Raw genomic sequence first — 12,032 nt, forward strand, 5'->3', positions numbered from 1 at the left:
TTCTGTCGGGGGAGCGCACCCTCCCTATAGCAAAAAAAAAAAAAGAAAACCTGGAAAAACCCACTCAGGGCAGATGAGTCCAGGTGAGGAGGAGGGGCAGCCTCAGAAGGCCGAAGTCTTGCCCGCCACAGGCCCCTGTGCACCATGCTCACGGTAGCCAGGCTGGCTGCTCCCATGCCCAGCTGAGTGGAGTGCCTGCTTCGTCCCCACTGCTGGCCCTGGGCCGGGCTAGGTTCCCATTGTGGCCTGGGTGCTTAGAGGGGCGACCCGCAATTTCCCATCTTTAGGACCTGGAAGGGGATGGGGAAGGAGACTTGGGCTCGCCTCTGTGGAGGAGACTGGGTGGGAGGCCAGAAGCTCGCAGGGGCCAGGCCTGGGTCTTCAACTCACTCAGCAGGTGTTAGCAGTGGCCTGGACACTGTGCCACTGCTGGTGACACAGCAGGGACCTGGACACTCTCAGGGGTGCCTGCCAGTAGGGGTGGCCAAGGGAAGAAAGCCACACGGATAACATGGAGAATGAGTCACCAGTTGTGTTAGAGGCCAGAAGGAAAAAGCCAGGGTCACAAAAGGAAGCATGCAGGGACCTGCTTACGTTGGGGCGGGTCGAGAGAAGAGGAAGAGAGCCGCGGCCCCCTCACCCACCCACTGATTGGCTCTTCTGCCTGCCTGTCACCTGCAGTGCTGGCCAAGGGCCCCTGGTATACAGACGTCCAGGAAGAGCAGGTCAGCACACGCATTCCAAGCGTCCAGTAGGGGCTGGGCATGCAGGGGTTTATGAGGCGGGCCCTGCGTGCCCGACACAGTCTCCTCAAATGTACCCACTGTAACAGTGCCCAGTGCTCCCCTCTGGGGGAAAGACATCAGTCTCTAGACGCGGAGGGGGGACAGGGAGGGCTGTAGTTTCCTTAACTAGAGGGCTTCAGGGAGGTGGGCCTTGGAGTGTGGCTTTGAGGGATGAATAGGAGTTCACAAGCCAATGAGGAAGGAAGGGAAGGCCATTCACTGGGTATTAAATATATCATTCACAAAAATCTCACTCCCAGTGAAAAACGTTCTGGGGGTTCGGTCGAACACAATTGCTGAGAAGCTTCTGCAGGACCTCAGGGCAAAGAATCACTGTGGGCCAGCTCATGTCAAGAGGCAATGTTAGAAAAGTCTCTGAAGAAAGTATCTGAACACCAACAGAATGTATTTGCTGTGGCTCGTGGTGGGTTCGCAGGTCTGCTCTGTTGTGGGGCAGGGCCCTCCAGGCAGCCACGCCAGTCCCGGAATTGCTGTGAGCTCAGACGGAAGCCTGCCTGTGATCCTACCCCACTCTGCACTTACCCAGAAGGAGTAGGCAGGTGCACGGTCACGGCAGCGCGGTTCCTCCTCATCCCAGCTGGAGCCGCCCGGGTCTCTGGACAGGAGGGCGGATTCGCAGACCGAGCCATGTCCGTGCCTTGGATGCTGCTTGGCAGTGCATGGAGCAGACCGTTGCCACACGCCACATGGTGCATGGCTCACACATGTGACAGGAAGGGGCACATAGTGTTTTATGTGCGGTTCGAGAACACAGCTGAGCGGCCAGAAGGTGGTGTGGTGCTTAAGATTTGGGGCTCCCACATGGTCAATGACGGTTCAAGTCCTGGACCCAGTGGCTTGAAAAAACATGCCAAGCGCATGTGCGTGTGTGCCCAAACCCAGGAGAAGGTGAAGGAGAAGGGATTGTGGCATGACCATCCCACCCCAGGGTGTGATTTCTCACTTTCCCTCTCAATGTCTCTGTCTCTCTCTAGGGAGCACACATGCCCTCTGGCAAAAAACAACAACAAAAAAACCCATAGCAGCTCAGTGGTTACCGCTGCCAGCAGGTGAGCAGAACTTGTGGGCTAGAGAGGGGCTCGAGGCACCCTTCCAGGGGCTGGGCGTGTCCTTGGTCCTGATTTGAGAGGTGAGTACAAGTGGATAAAATAATCCTCAAGCCAGACCTGAAAGCGGATACCTTTTTTATGTAAATGTTATTCCCCAAGAAAACAAAAAACGGGGCTAGCTAGTGGCACAGTGGTTAAAGTGTCTGAATCCCACACAGCTGGCTACCAGGTTCGAGTCCCAGACTTGGCAGCTTGAGAAACATGCTGGGTGCATGTGCGTGCATGTCCAAAACTCCAGAGGAGAATGGAGAAGGGACCGTGACCATCCTCCGTAAGGGTTGCTTCTGCAATTTCCCTCTGTCTGTTTGTCTCTGTCTCTCTCTGACAAGTGCACAAGCCTTCTGGCAGTTTTTAAAAAATTAATTTTAAAAAATTAGAAAAGAAAAATAGTGCGCGTGTGCGTGCGCACACACACACACACACACCAGTGACCTTCCCTTCCCCCATAAACAGAGTACGATAAGACACTTGCTTGACTGGAAAGAGAAACTCCGCCCCATCCGGGTTCATTTGCACTTTCCCTGCCTGGTCTGCGGTCTAGCGGGCCGGTGCTGCTGTCCCCCACCTGAGAAAGCAGAGAACTGACGCTGCTGCCCCCGCAGGCCTGCATGGGGAGGGCAGGCATAAGGCCTGCTCCCAGCACTGGCCCTCTGGGGCAGCTGCTGTGCCTGGACTGCCACACAGCGGGCACAGCTCAGCCACAGCCACCCGTGTGCTGGCTCCGGCAGCACGTACCCTAAAATGGGAACGGTGCAGAGAAGGTTAGCGTGGCCCCTGCGCAAGGATGACACGCAAATTCCTGAAGCAGTCCATATTTTTAAAACAACTGTACATACCAGAGCCAGTGTGGGAGAAGGGAGGGATTTGGCAGAGGGTGAGAGGTAGGGAATCAAGGTGGGGGGGAGGAAAAAAGCAAAATATATAAGAAACAAGAAATAGAAAACTATTTGTTGGTGATAAGCATGTATGGTAATATCCTTGATGAGCTAGTATTACAATGTATACTGGACAGAAAATCTCATTTTGTACACTGTATTGATGGACAGTGAATGACTAAACAAATATCAGAATCGACCTGATGACATTTTAAACGCAATATACAAAATTAAAGGGTGGGGGGGGGTCTAAAATTGTGAATGTTTTTCCAAATCCTATTTCTGTGAGCTAAATTACAAATTTTGTCCCATTATCAACTGTAGACTATTTTTTTAAATCATAGAAATAAGTATCACTAGCTGTTGTTATAAAAATTATCATTTTAAAGTAAGATCGTGAAGATAAAACACTCCTTTCAAATTACCAAAAAAAAAAAAAAAAAAAAAAGGGCCCCCCCAGCCACTCTGTGGTTGCGAAGGCCTCCTGAGCGGCCCCACTGTCTGCACTCTTGCCACACTGGGGCCTCAGTTTCCCACCCGCAGAAGGGCTCCAAAGCCTCTCCTTCTCCGGCGTAACAGTGGACAGGGTTGCAGCCTGTCTGCTCAGAGTACTGTGGGTGGGGGCGGCGTCAAGGAAAGAATGCAGAAAACAAGAATGGTCACAAGCTCTCATTTTTTTCTCTAGTTAAAATATATGACTTTTAACTAAAACTTGACTGATTCTCTTCTATGCTTTGTTGTTCAGATTTTAGGATCTTTGTCTTTTCTTGAACTGTTGAAAGGTTCACCTACTACTGTTTGAATTGATCCTAGCCTTTTTCCTGACTTCAAGTCTTAAACAAATTTCTCTTAACATTTTTTGACTTTGATCTATTAAAACTAAAACGTTTTTTTCCTTGAAGTTAAAAAAATTCATTAAAAACAAAGCAATGGGCTCCTACTGGCCAGTGAGGACGAACCTCAGCATAACTTCTCTGGGTGTATATATTTGGCAGTGTGCCAAGAGTCTTGGGCACGCATGCACAAGCGCCTGGCATGAGTTTAAGCCACTAGGTCCAGGACTCAAACCGTGGTTGACTACATGGGAGTCCAGCGACATAGCCATTACGCTAACTGCTGGTCCCTCTTTAAAATATATTTTTTAAAATGGAGTGGTAGAAAGGCTTGTACTATTATGTTAAGTGAAGAACATTAAAATACGTAATTTGCCCTTTATAAACTCAAGCATGCTAAAAAGGCAAAGAAAAAATTGAAAAAGCCTAAAATGTGTGTGTGTGTGTGTGTGTGTGTGTGTGTGTATAAAACCAAAAGAAAGAAACGGGAACTGCGCCCGCATGTCTGTCTGAGGAGAGGCGAGTGCGTCAGGACACACAGCCGGTGTTGGCCTCGTTCCTCCCTGGAGGCCGGGGCGGAGGAAGGAAGAACTTGACCTCTCAGTGCTCTTGCCTCCCTCATAGCGCCTGGCGACAAGTGTGAGCGTGTGCGGGCAGTGGCAGCTTCGCGGCTCGAAGCAGGACACCGGGACGCCAGCAGACGTGCTCTGAGAACTACCCGTAGCTGTCGCGTTGCGTCTGTGAGACCATACCGCCCGGCTCCTGCTAAATCGCAGTGCCCAGTCCCGGGCTCGACCTGCAGGCCGCTCTCTAGGAAATGTCACCGGTGTGTCCTTTGGAGAAGGCAGTCATGTCGAGCTCTTCTCACGTCTCTCCAGGAGAAGCCCCGAGGCGGTCACTGATAAGAGCAGCATCACTGTCATTGTCCCCAGCCTGACAACAATGAGGCCAGCGTCCTGAGGCCAACCGAGGACCACCACCAGGCAGTGCTCAACTTGCTTTCTTCTTTGTCTTTACTGTGGTAACGCTCGTGCACCTGAGTGAGAGAGCACCACTGGGTCTGGTCATGCCACGATCCCTTCCTCCGGCCCTCTGGCCTGTCAGATCTTGGGCACTCTCGCTCATGCCCATGTGTTCAGGCTGATGGAGTCGAGGACTCGAACCACAGTTTCCATGTGGGATTCACTTCTCGCTCATGCCCGTGTGTTCAGGCTGACGGAGTCGAGGACTCGAACCACAGTTTCCATGTGGGACTCACTTCTCGAGCAGTGTGCTACCACAGCACCACGGAGCTGGCCCAGACGGGCCTTCTTATCCCCAAAGTCCCTCATCAAAGCCCCATTTTTAAAAAAATCATTTAATTTTATTATTATTTAAGTTTGCTACAGGGCATGTGCACTCACCAGAGAGAGAAAAAAAAATGAGAAAGGAAGCCACCAGGTCCAGGACTCGAACTACAGTCATCATGTGGAAATCCAGCACTCAACCACCATGCCACCTACTGGCCCCCTCATTTTTTTAAAGGTTTTTGCCATAGGGTGTGTGTGTGATCTCTGGAGAGAGACGGCGAGAGGGAAAGTGAGAAATCACCACCCTGGGGAGATGGCCACACCATAGTCCCTCTTCTCCCTTCTCCTCCTGAGATTTTGGGCATGCATGCGCACACAACCACCATGACTTTCAAGCCACCAGGTCCAGAACTAGAACCATGGTCAACCCTGTGGGAGTCGAGCAACTTAACCCCCACTCCATCTGCTGGCTCCAAGACCCCCATTTTACACGGGGTCCAGCTATGGTTAAGGGCATTAAAGTAGCCCAGGTGAGAGCCAACTGAGGGAGCTCTCCTCTCTGGAGGAACCTGGTACAAAGGAAGCCACACCTTCTCTCTAGATGCTTCTTCCTGAAAGCCCATTTCTCTAAGATCCACAGCCTGGGAAGCCAGGCCAGGATGCGGCTGGGCAGCTGCCCCCCAGGCTGGCAGGTGGTCACTCCCTGCTTTCCACCCAGTGCTCCAGGGGCTGGCTAACCACTGTGCACCCCATGCTGGCAGAGCAAGGCACTGGTGAGCACTGGCACTTGGCGCTGCCAGGACACCTGTGCCCGCTCACCCTGCCCGTGGTCACCAGCCCCAAGCCCCAGTTATGGATGGTAGGGGCAGGTTTGATTTTCTCCCTTCTCAGGGGCAGGTCTCTAATCTGTGAAATTTAGAGAGTAATGGGAGAAAAGCAGGCACCTTAACCTGCTCCGTCCCCACAGACCTGCTCGTCCTGGACGTCTCCGTAATGGGGTCACGCAAGGTGTGTGTTTGGTGTCTGGCTCCTTGCACTTGACACAGCCTCTCCAAGGCCCTCCATGCTATAGTAGAAGGTGGAGCGTCATTCCTGTGCCCCGGGAGCTTGTGAAACACCCCGTGGGGGGAGCCCCGCTGCCCAGGCATGCTGATTTGTTCGTGGGGTGGCTCAGGACAAGAATGGCTCTGCAGTGGCTATGCAAGCTGCAGAGCACCTGCTCACACTCCTCAGGGCCCCAGGACAGTGTCTGCACACCAGGGAGTTGGCTCAGAGAGCAGAAGCCACCAGCCTGGGTCGCCCGTCCAAAGCAGCTGAAGTGGGGTCTGACTCCCTCCAGTGGGCAGCGTTAACGACCGTACACTGGGACCCTGAAACCCAGATGGTCAGGGTCAAGACTTCCCCTTGACCTTCCTGTCCCTAACCAGCAAGGAAGGCCTGGCCCGCGTTTAATAACAAGAGAAGGAAGTGAAAACAGCGTAGAAAAGCGACTAGAGGTGATTTTCTTTTTAAAGAATTATTCATTTAATTTTATTTATTTTTAAATTTGCTATATTTGCATCAACTCACCAGAAAGATACAGAGAGAGACAGACAGACAGAAAGCAAGTCACCAGGTCTGGGACTTGAACTGCAGTTGGTCATGTACCAGTCCAGCCCTTTAACTGTCATACCGCCTGATGGTCCCAGAAGGTGATAGGTTAAATAATGACGGTTCTCAGTTGTGGGCAACACTGAGAATCTGACGGATATCAGGGACCCTGTCTCCAGGAAAATGCCTTCCCGGGACTGTAGTTTGTCTACAGCTTCAGGGGATTCTCTGCCTTTGAAACCCACCCGCTAACCCATGTTAATACCCTTGTAAAGAGAGAAAGATACGATTCATGTGCTCTATGCATTATTTTCCCGAGCACCTCCGTGCTAAGTGCTGAGCTTGTAGCCGTGGGCAGGACACCATCCGTCCTCACTCTCGATGTTGTGATCTGGTGGCCAGAGGTGGGACAAAGCCCCCGACGATGGATGACCTGCTGCGGGCGGAGACTGGGAGCAGACGCCGAGACAGCTGCGCCTGGGGAGGCAGAGCAGGCCGAGACACGGTCGCTGAGATCTGAGATCTGGACGGTTGGAAGGAGTAGCCGTTCCAGTGTGTGAGAACATTCCAGGCAGAGGGAACCCTTCAAAGGCCCTGAGGCCACCACCTGGTTTCAGTTCCCAGCACCTCAGCGAGGTGCTGGGGACTGAACAGATGAGACAGAAACAAGGGAGACTGGGTTCGAGGGGTGGACACCAGCAACTGAGAGGTCTCGGCTACTGGCCGAGACGTCACGCGTGTGAGCACATGCGTGCACATGTGTGTCTTTCTCTAGTCACGACGATGCAGCAGTGAGCAGAACAGACTTGCCTGGGCCTCTGGGGGCTGGGCAAGGACAGAGAGCAAGGTTTACAAAATACATCTCGACAGGTGAGAGGGTGAGAGTGGAGGCCTCTCGGGCCAAGGAAGGCAGGAGTAAAGCCGGAGGCTGGAAGGACAAAGGGCCCCATTTGCTGACGGTGTCCCAAGTGGGGCTTGCAGGGACCTGAAGCAGCCGCAGAATGCTGGCTGTCTTCCAGAGAACGGGACTAAAGGTGTTTCAGCAGAGCCCCGCGAGATGAGGTCCCGAGGGTACGGGTGCTCACCAGGGAAAGGAAAAAGAGGAAGTCCCCTGTCCCCCGTGGGGAATGGTCAGGTCACGACCCTCTCTCCTCCATTTCCCCGTCCCATCAGGATTGGGGGTAGGCACACACATGTGTCTCGGTGTTTTTCAAGATACCAAGGTCAGGGTTCAAACTGTGTGGGAGCCAGTTCCCTTAATCACTGGGCTACAGGGCCAGCCTCTGTCCTGTTCTGGGTGGTAGAAAACCTTCAGTCATGTGGCCCTTCTTTGAGTCTCACTGGCTGAATCCCTGTATATGCCCATGCACATTTTTTTTTTAATTTTATGTTTTTCATGAACATGAGAATGTGTACACACGCCCACAAGACAGAGGTCACCCTGACAGGATCTAGTTAGCAGTGGCCGCCTTTCCCCAGCCTCCCCGCTGGGCAGGATCTTGGGTACGCAGGCCCCCAGCATGCTTCAGGTTGACTCGTGATTCTAACCCGCAACCGGCTGCGTGGCTTCCAGCCCTGTGGATCGGCAGCCGCCAGGCTGGGCCTGTGCGCACATTTTAAATGAACTTCATATGCTTTTCTCCCCGTCACTGGTGGTACGTTTATCTGTGGCAGGGGGTTGGGGAGGAGGCATTGGCGAGTGACTGCTAATGGGTGAGGGTGTCTTTCTTCGGGGGTGGGGGGGTGCCCCAGGTGGGGCTTGCGGGGCCCTGAAGCAGCCGCAGAATGCTGGCTGTCTTCCAGAGAACGGGACTAAAGGTGTTTCAGCAGAGCCCCGCGAGATGAGGTCCCGAGGGTACGGGTGCTCACCAGGGAAAGGAAAAAGAGGAAGTCCCCTGTCCCCCGTGGGGAATGGTCAGGTCACGACCCTCTCTCCTCCATTTCCCCGTCCCATCAGGATTGGGGGTAGGCACACACATGTGTCTCGGTGTTTTTCAAGATACCAAGGTCAGGGTTCAAACTGTGTGGGAGCCAGTTCCCTTAATCACTGGGCTACAGGGCCAGCCTCTGTCCTGTTCTGGGTGGTAGAAAACCTTCAGTCATGTGGCCCTTCTTTGAGTCTCACTGGCTGAATCCCTGTATATGCCCATGCACATTTTTTTTTAATTTTATGTTTTTCATGAACATGAGAATGTGTACACACGCCCACAAGACAGAGGTCACCCTGACAGGATCTAGTTAGCAGTGGCCGCCTTTCCCCAGCCTCCCCGCTGGGCAGGATCTTGGGTACGCAGGCCCCCAGCATGCTTCAGGTTGACTCGTGATTCTAACCCGCAACCGGCTGCGTGGCTTCCAGCCCTGTGGATCGGCAGCCGCCAGGCTGGGCCTGTGCGCACATTTTAAATGAACTTCATATGCTTTTCTCCCCGTCACTGGTGGTACGTTTATCTGTGGCAGGGGGTTGGGGAGGAGGCATTGGCGAGTGACTGCTAATGGGTGAGGGTGTCTTTCTTCGGGGGTGGGGGCCGTGGAAATGTTCTACAGTTGATTGTAGAGATGGTTGTCCAACTCTGAGAATGCTAAAACCACTTTAAGTGGGTGGAGTATATGGAATGTAGGTTATATCCCAATCAGACTGTTGTTTAAACCCTCCTGCTGGAGAAAAACTTGTCGCCCCTGCTGAGACCTGGAGGGCGAGCGGGAGGCTCTGGCCCCGCAGGCCCCCGCTGGCCCTTGCAGGCCCTGGTGGCAGAGCTGGGGTGAGGTGGGTGCCCCAGGCAGGGTATTTCAAAACATGGGCTCTGGTCCCTACCACAGACTGACACAAATGCAGATTCCAGCCCTGCCGAGCCCCGTGCTGTGGAGAAGGGCCGCTGAGAACATGGCTTGTGTACAGCCCTCCAGGTGGAAGGACTCAGCTGCCTGCAAGGAGGCAGCTTCCGGGAGGCACGGAGGCTCTTGGCCAAGCTGCTGAGCTCCACCACCCCTCTGCCCTGGGCACTGCACACTGCATTCTGCCTGTATGTCTGGGGGTCTCGAACCACTGGGGAATTGGGCCAGATCAAGTGAGCAGCTTGTCATGGTGTGTAACTTCATGAGAAACCAGCCTGGTGGCAACAAAGGGTTGTCAGGGAATGGACTACAGTTCTGTTAAATGACCCTCGAAAACCCATTTAGTTCTTCAAAAGAGGCCCTTTGCCCTACTTAGAACAGTTAGATCCAGGGCCAGCCAAGTGGCATGGAGGTTAAGGTGCTGGGTCCTACATGGCTAACTGCACGGTTCAAGTCCTGGACATACCAACTTGAAAAACACGCTGGGCATGTGTGCATGCCCCAGAATCCCAGAAGGAGAATGGGAAAGAAGCGACTGGACGTGGCCATCCCCCTGGGGTGGGGGTGGGGGTGTCTCATTTTCTGGGTCTCTCCCTCTCTGTCTGTCTCTGGCGAGTACATGCGCCCTATAGCAGATGCCTAGCAAATAAATAAATCCATCCTAGAATCAAACACTGTTCTCCTTGGCTAAAAGAAGGTGGCCTTTTGGGGACTGTTTTGGGACTCCTCGGGGGATGCCGATAGCCACTGCCCACTCTGGGAGAATATGGGCACCCTCTGGCAGTCAAAGCCTTTTCCGGGATCTGGGCCAACTAAGGGCACAGGCTGAGAGGCGGTGACGATTGTGACAACAATAGCTGATCGTGCCAGGCCCGTGCTAAGCACCGTCTGTGCATTGTCTCATCAGCCCCATAAGGGCAGCGAGATCATTCACACCATTCAGATGAGGACACAGGCTCAGAGAGGGAACGTGCCCAACTCAAGGTCACACAGCTGGTCAGTGCCTGGCTGGGTCTGCACCCATCTGACCCTGGAACTGGACCTCAGAGCCTCTGTCCTGCTTGCCCTGTGCCATCTCACTTTTGCGAGGGAAGCAGTGAAGCACAGGGATCAGATACTTGCACACCCACGTTCTCACCATTCACAACCACCAGAATGTGCAAGTAGCCCGATGCCCACCAGTGGGTGAAAACGTGAGGTGGTGTGTACATCTGCTGTGGTCTGAATGCTCATGCCCCTGAAATGCAGCTGTGGACACCCTGCCCCCCACAGTGGTGGTCCAGTAGGAGATGGGGCCTTTGGGAGGTGATTGCATCATGAAGCCAGACCCCTCACGGATGGAATCAGCGCCCAGCATGTGTAGGCCCAAGAAGCTTTCTCTCATCACCACCACCACATATGGACACAGTGAGAAGGAGCCATCTGTGCCCCAGGAAGCCCTCACCAGGCCCCAGGTCTGCCAGCACCTTGGTCTTGGGACTGCCTGACCTCCAGAACTGTGAGAAATGCATTCCTACTTTTGTAAGCCCAGCTCGTGGTGCTTTATTATAACAGCCTGATAGATTAAGATGACATCCGGGGACTGTAACTCAGCCTTAAAGAGGAAGCAAGCTCTGACACATGGATGAACCTGGAGGACACAATGCTGTGTGAAGTGAGCCACACATACCATGCGGCTCCCACTGTGAGGTCCTAGAGTAGTGAGATGCGTGGCGACAGAACGTGGCTGGCAGTTGCCCCGCTGGGGCAGAGAGGATAGGGCTGCCGTCTGATGGACATACACTTTCAGTTCTGTGAGATGGAGTGTTCCGGAGCTTGGTTGCTCAGCAAGCAGCGTGAGTGGACTTCAAACTGCTGGGCTATGGGCTCCCAAATGGGCATGGGCACATGGTATGTTCTGTGTATTTCACTGCAAGTAGAAAATCTTGTAATCCAGAAATTCAAGAGAGACCCAGCTGCAGGGGTGTGCACCGACAGGTACTGTTGCTCTACGATCTGAGGCCACATGGAGATCCAGGTTCAATTCCCAGCCCACCCTAAAAGCCAGGAGCTGAGGGGTGCACCTGTAATCCAGGTCACTCAGGAGCCTAAGGTAGGAGAATCAAAACAGAGAGAGACCCTTTTACAAACATTATGGGTTTGGGGACCAGCAGGTGGCACTGGATACTCCCACATGGTTGACCACAGTTCAAGTCCCGGACCTGGTGGCTTGCTCCTTCACTTTCCCTTTCTCACTCTCTCTCTCTCTGGTCAAATTAAAGGGAAAAAAAATGAGTGAACCAGCAGTTAGCGTAATGGCTATGTTGCTGGACTCCTACGTAGTCGACCGCAGTTTGTGTCCCGGACCCGGTGGCTTAAACTCACGCCGGGCACGTGTGTGTGCGTGCCCAAGATCCCGAGAGGAGAATGGAGGAGAAGGGATTGTGGCGTGGCCATCCCCCCTGGGGGGTGATTTCTCGCTTTCTGTCTCTCTGTCTCTCTCTGTCTGTCTGGTGAGCGCACGCACCCTATAGCAAAAACCTCTCAAAAAAAAAAAAAGAAAGAAAAAAATGAATAAATACAAATAATTATTTTTTAAATTATGGGTTAACCCCATAGCCTAGTGGTTAAGGGGTCCCACACGGCCAACTGCATTGTTTGAATCCCAGCCCTGGTGGGTTGGAAAACATGCCTATTGTGCCTGCGTGCTCCAAAACCC

General features: G+C 53.3%; 1 long non-coding RNA gene and 1 other non-coding gene across 2 annotated transcripts in view; both read left to right on the forward strand.

Moving 5' to 3' along the window:
• Nucleotides 1-4,958, forward strand: part of LOC102495952 (uncharacterized) — a 14,559-nt gene extending 9,601 nt beyond the window's left edge. The window contains exons 2-3 of the long non-coding RNA XR_334249.2: nucleotides 1,781-1,855; nucleotides 4,248-4,958. This is a non-coding gene — a long non-coding RNA (uncharacterized LOC102495952). The remainder of the gene's footprint in view (nucleotides 1-1,780; nucleotides 1,856-4,247) is intronic.
• Nucleotides 2,628-2,734, forward strand: LOC114007481 (U6 spliceosomal RNA). The gene has a single exon (XR_003549103.1). It is a non-coding gene; the product is annotated as a U6 spliceosomal RNA (small nuclear RNA).
• Nucleotides 4,959-12,032: the final 7,074 nt, after the last annotated feature.

This window comes from Tupaia chinensis, unplaced genomic scaffold (assembly GCF_000334495.1).
Source record: "Tupaia chinensis unplaced genomic scaffold, TupChi_1.0 Scaffold000182_1, whole genome shotgun sequence".
Taxonomy (NCBI): domain Eukaryota; kingdom Metazoa; phylum Chordata; class Mammalia; order Scandentia; family Tupaiidae; genus Tupaia; species Tupaia belangeri.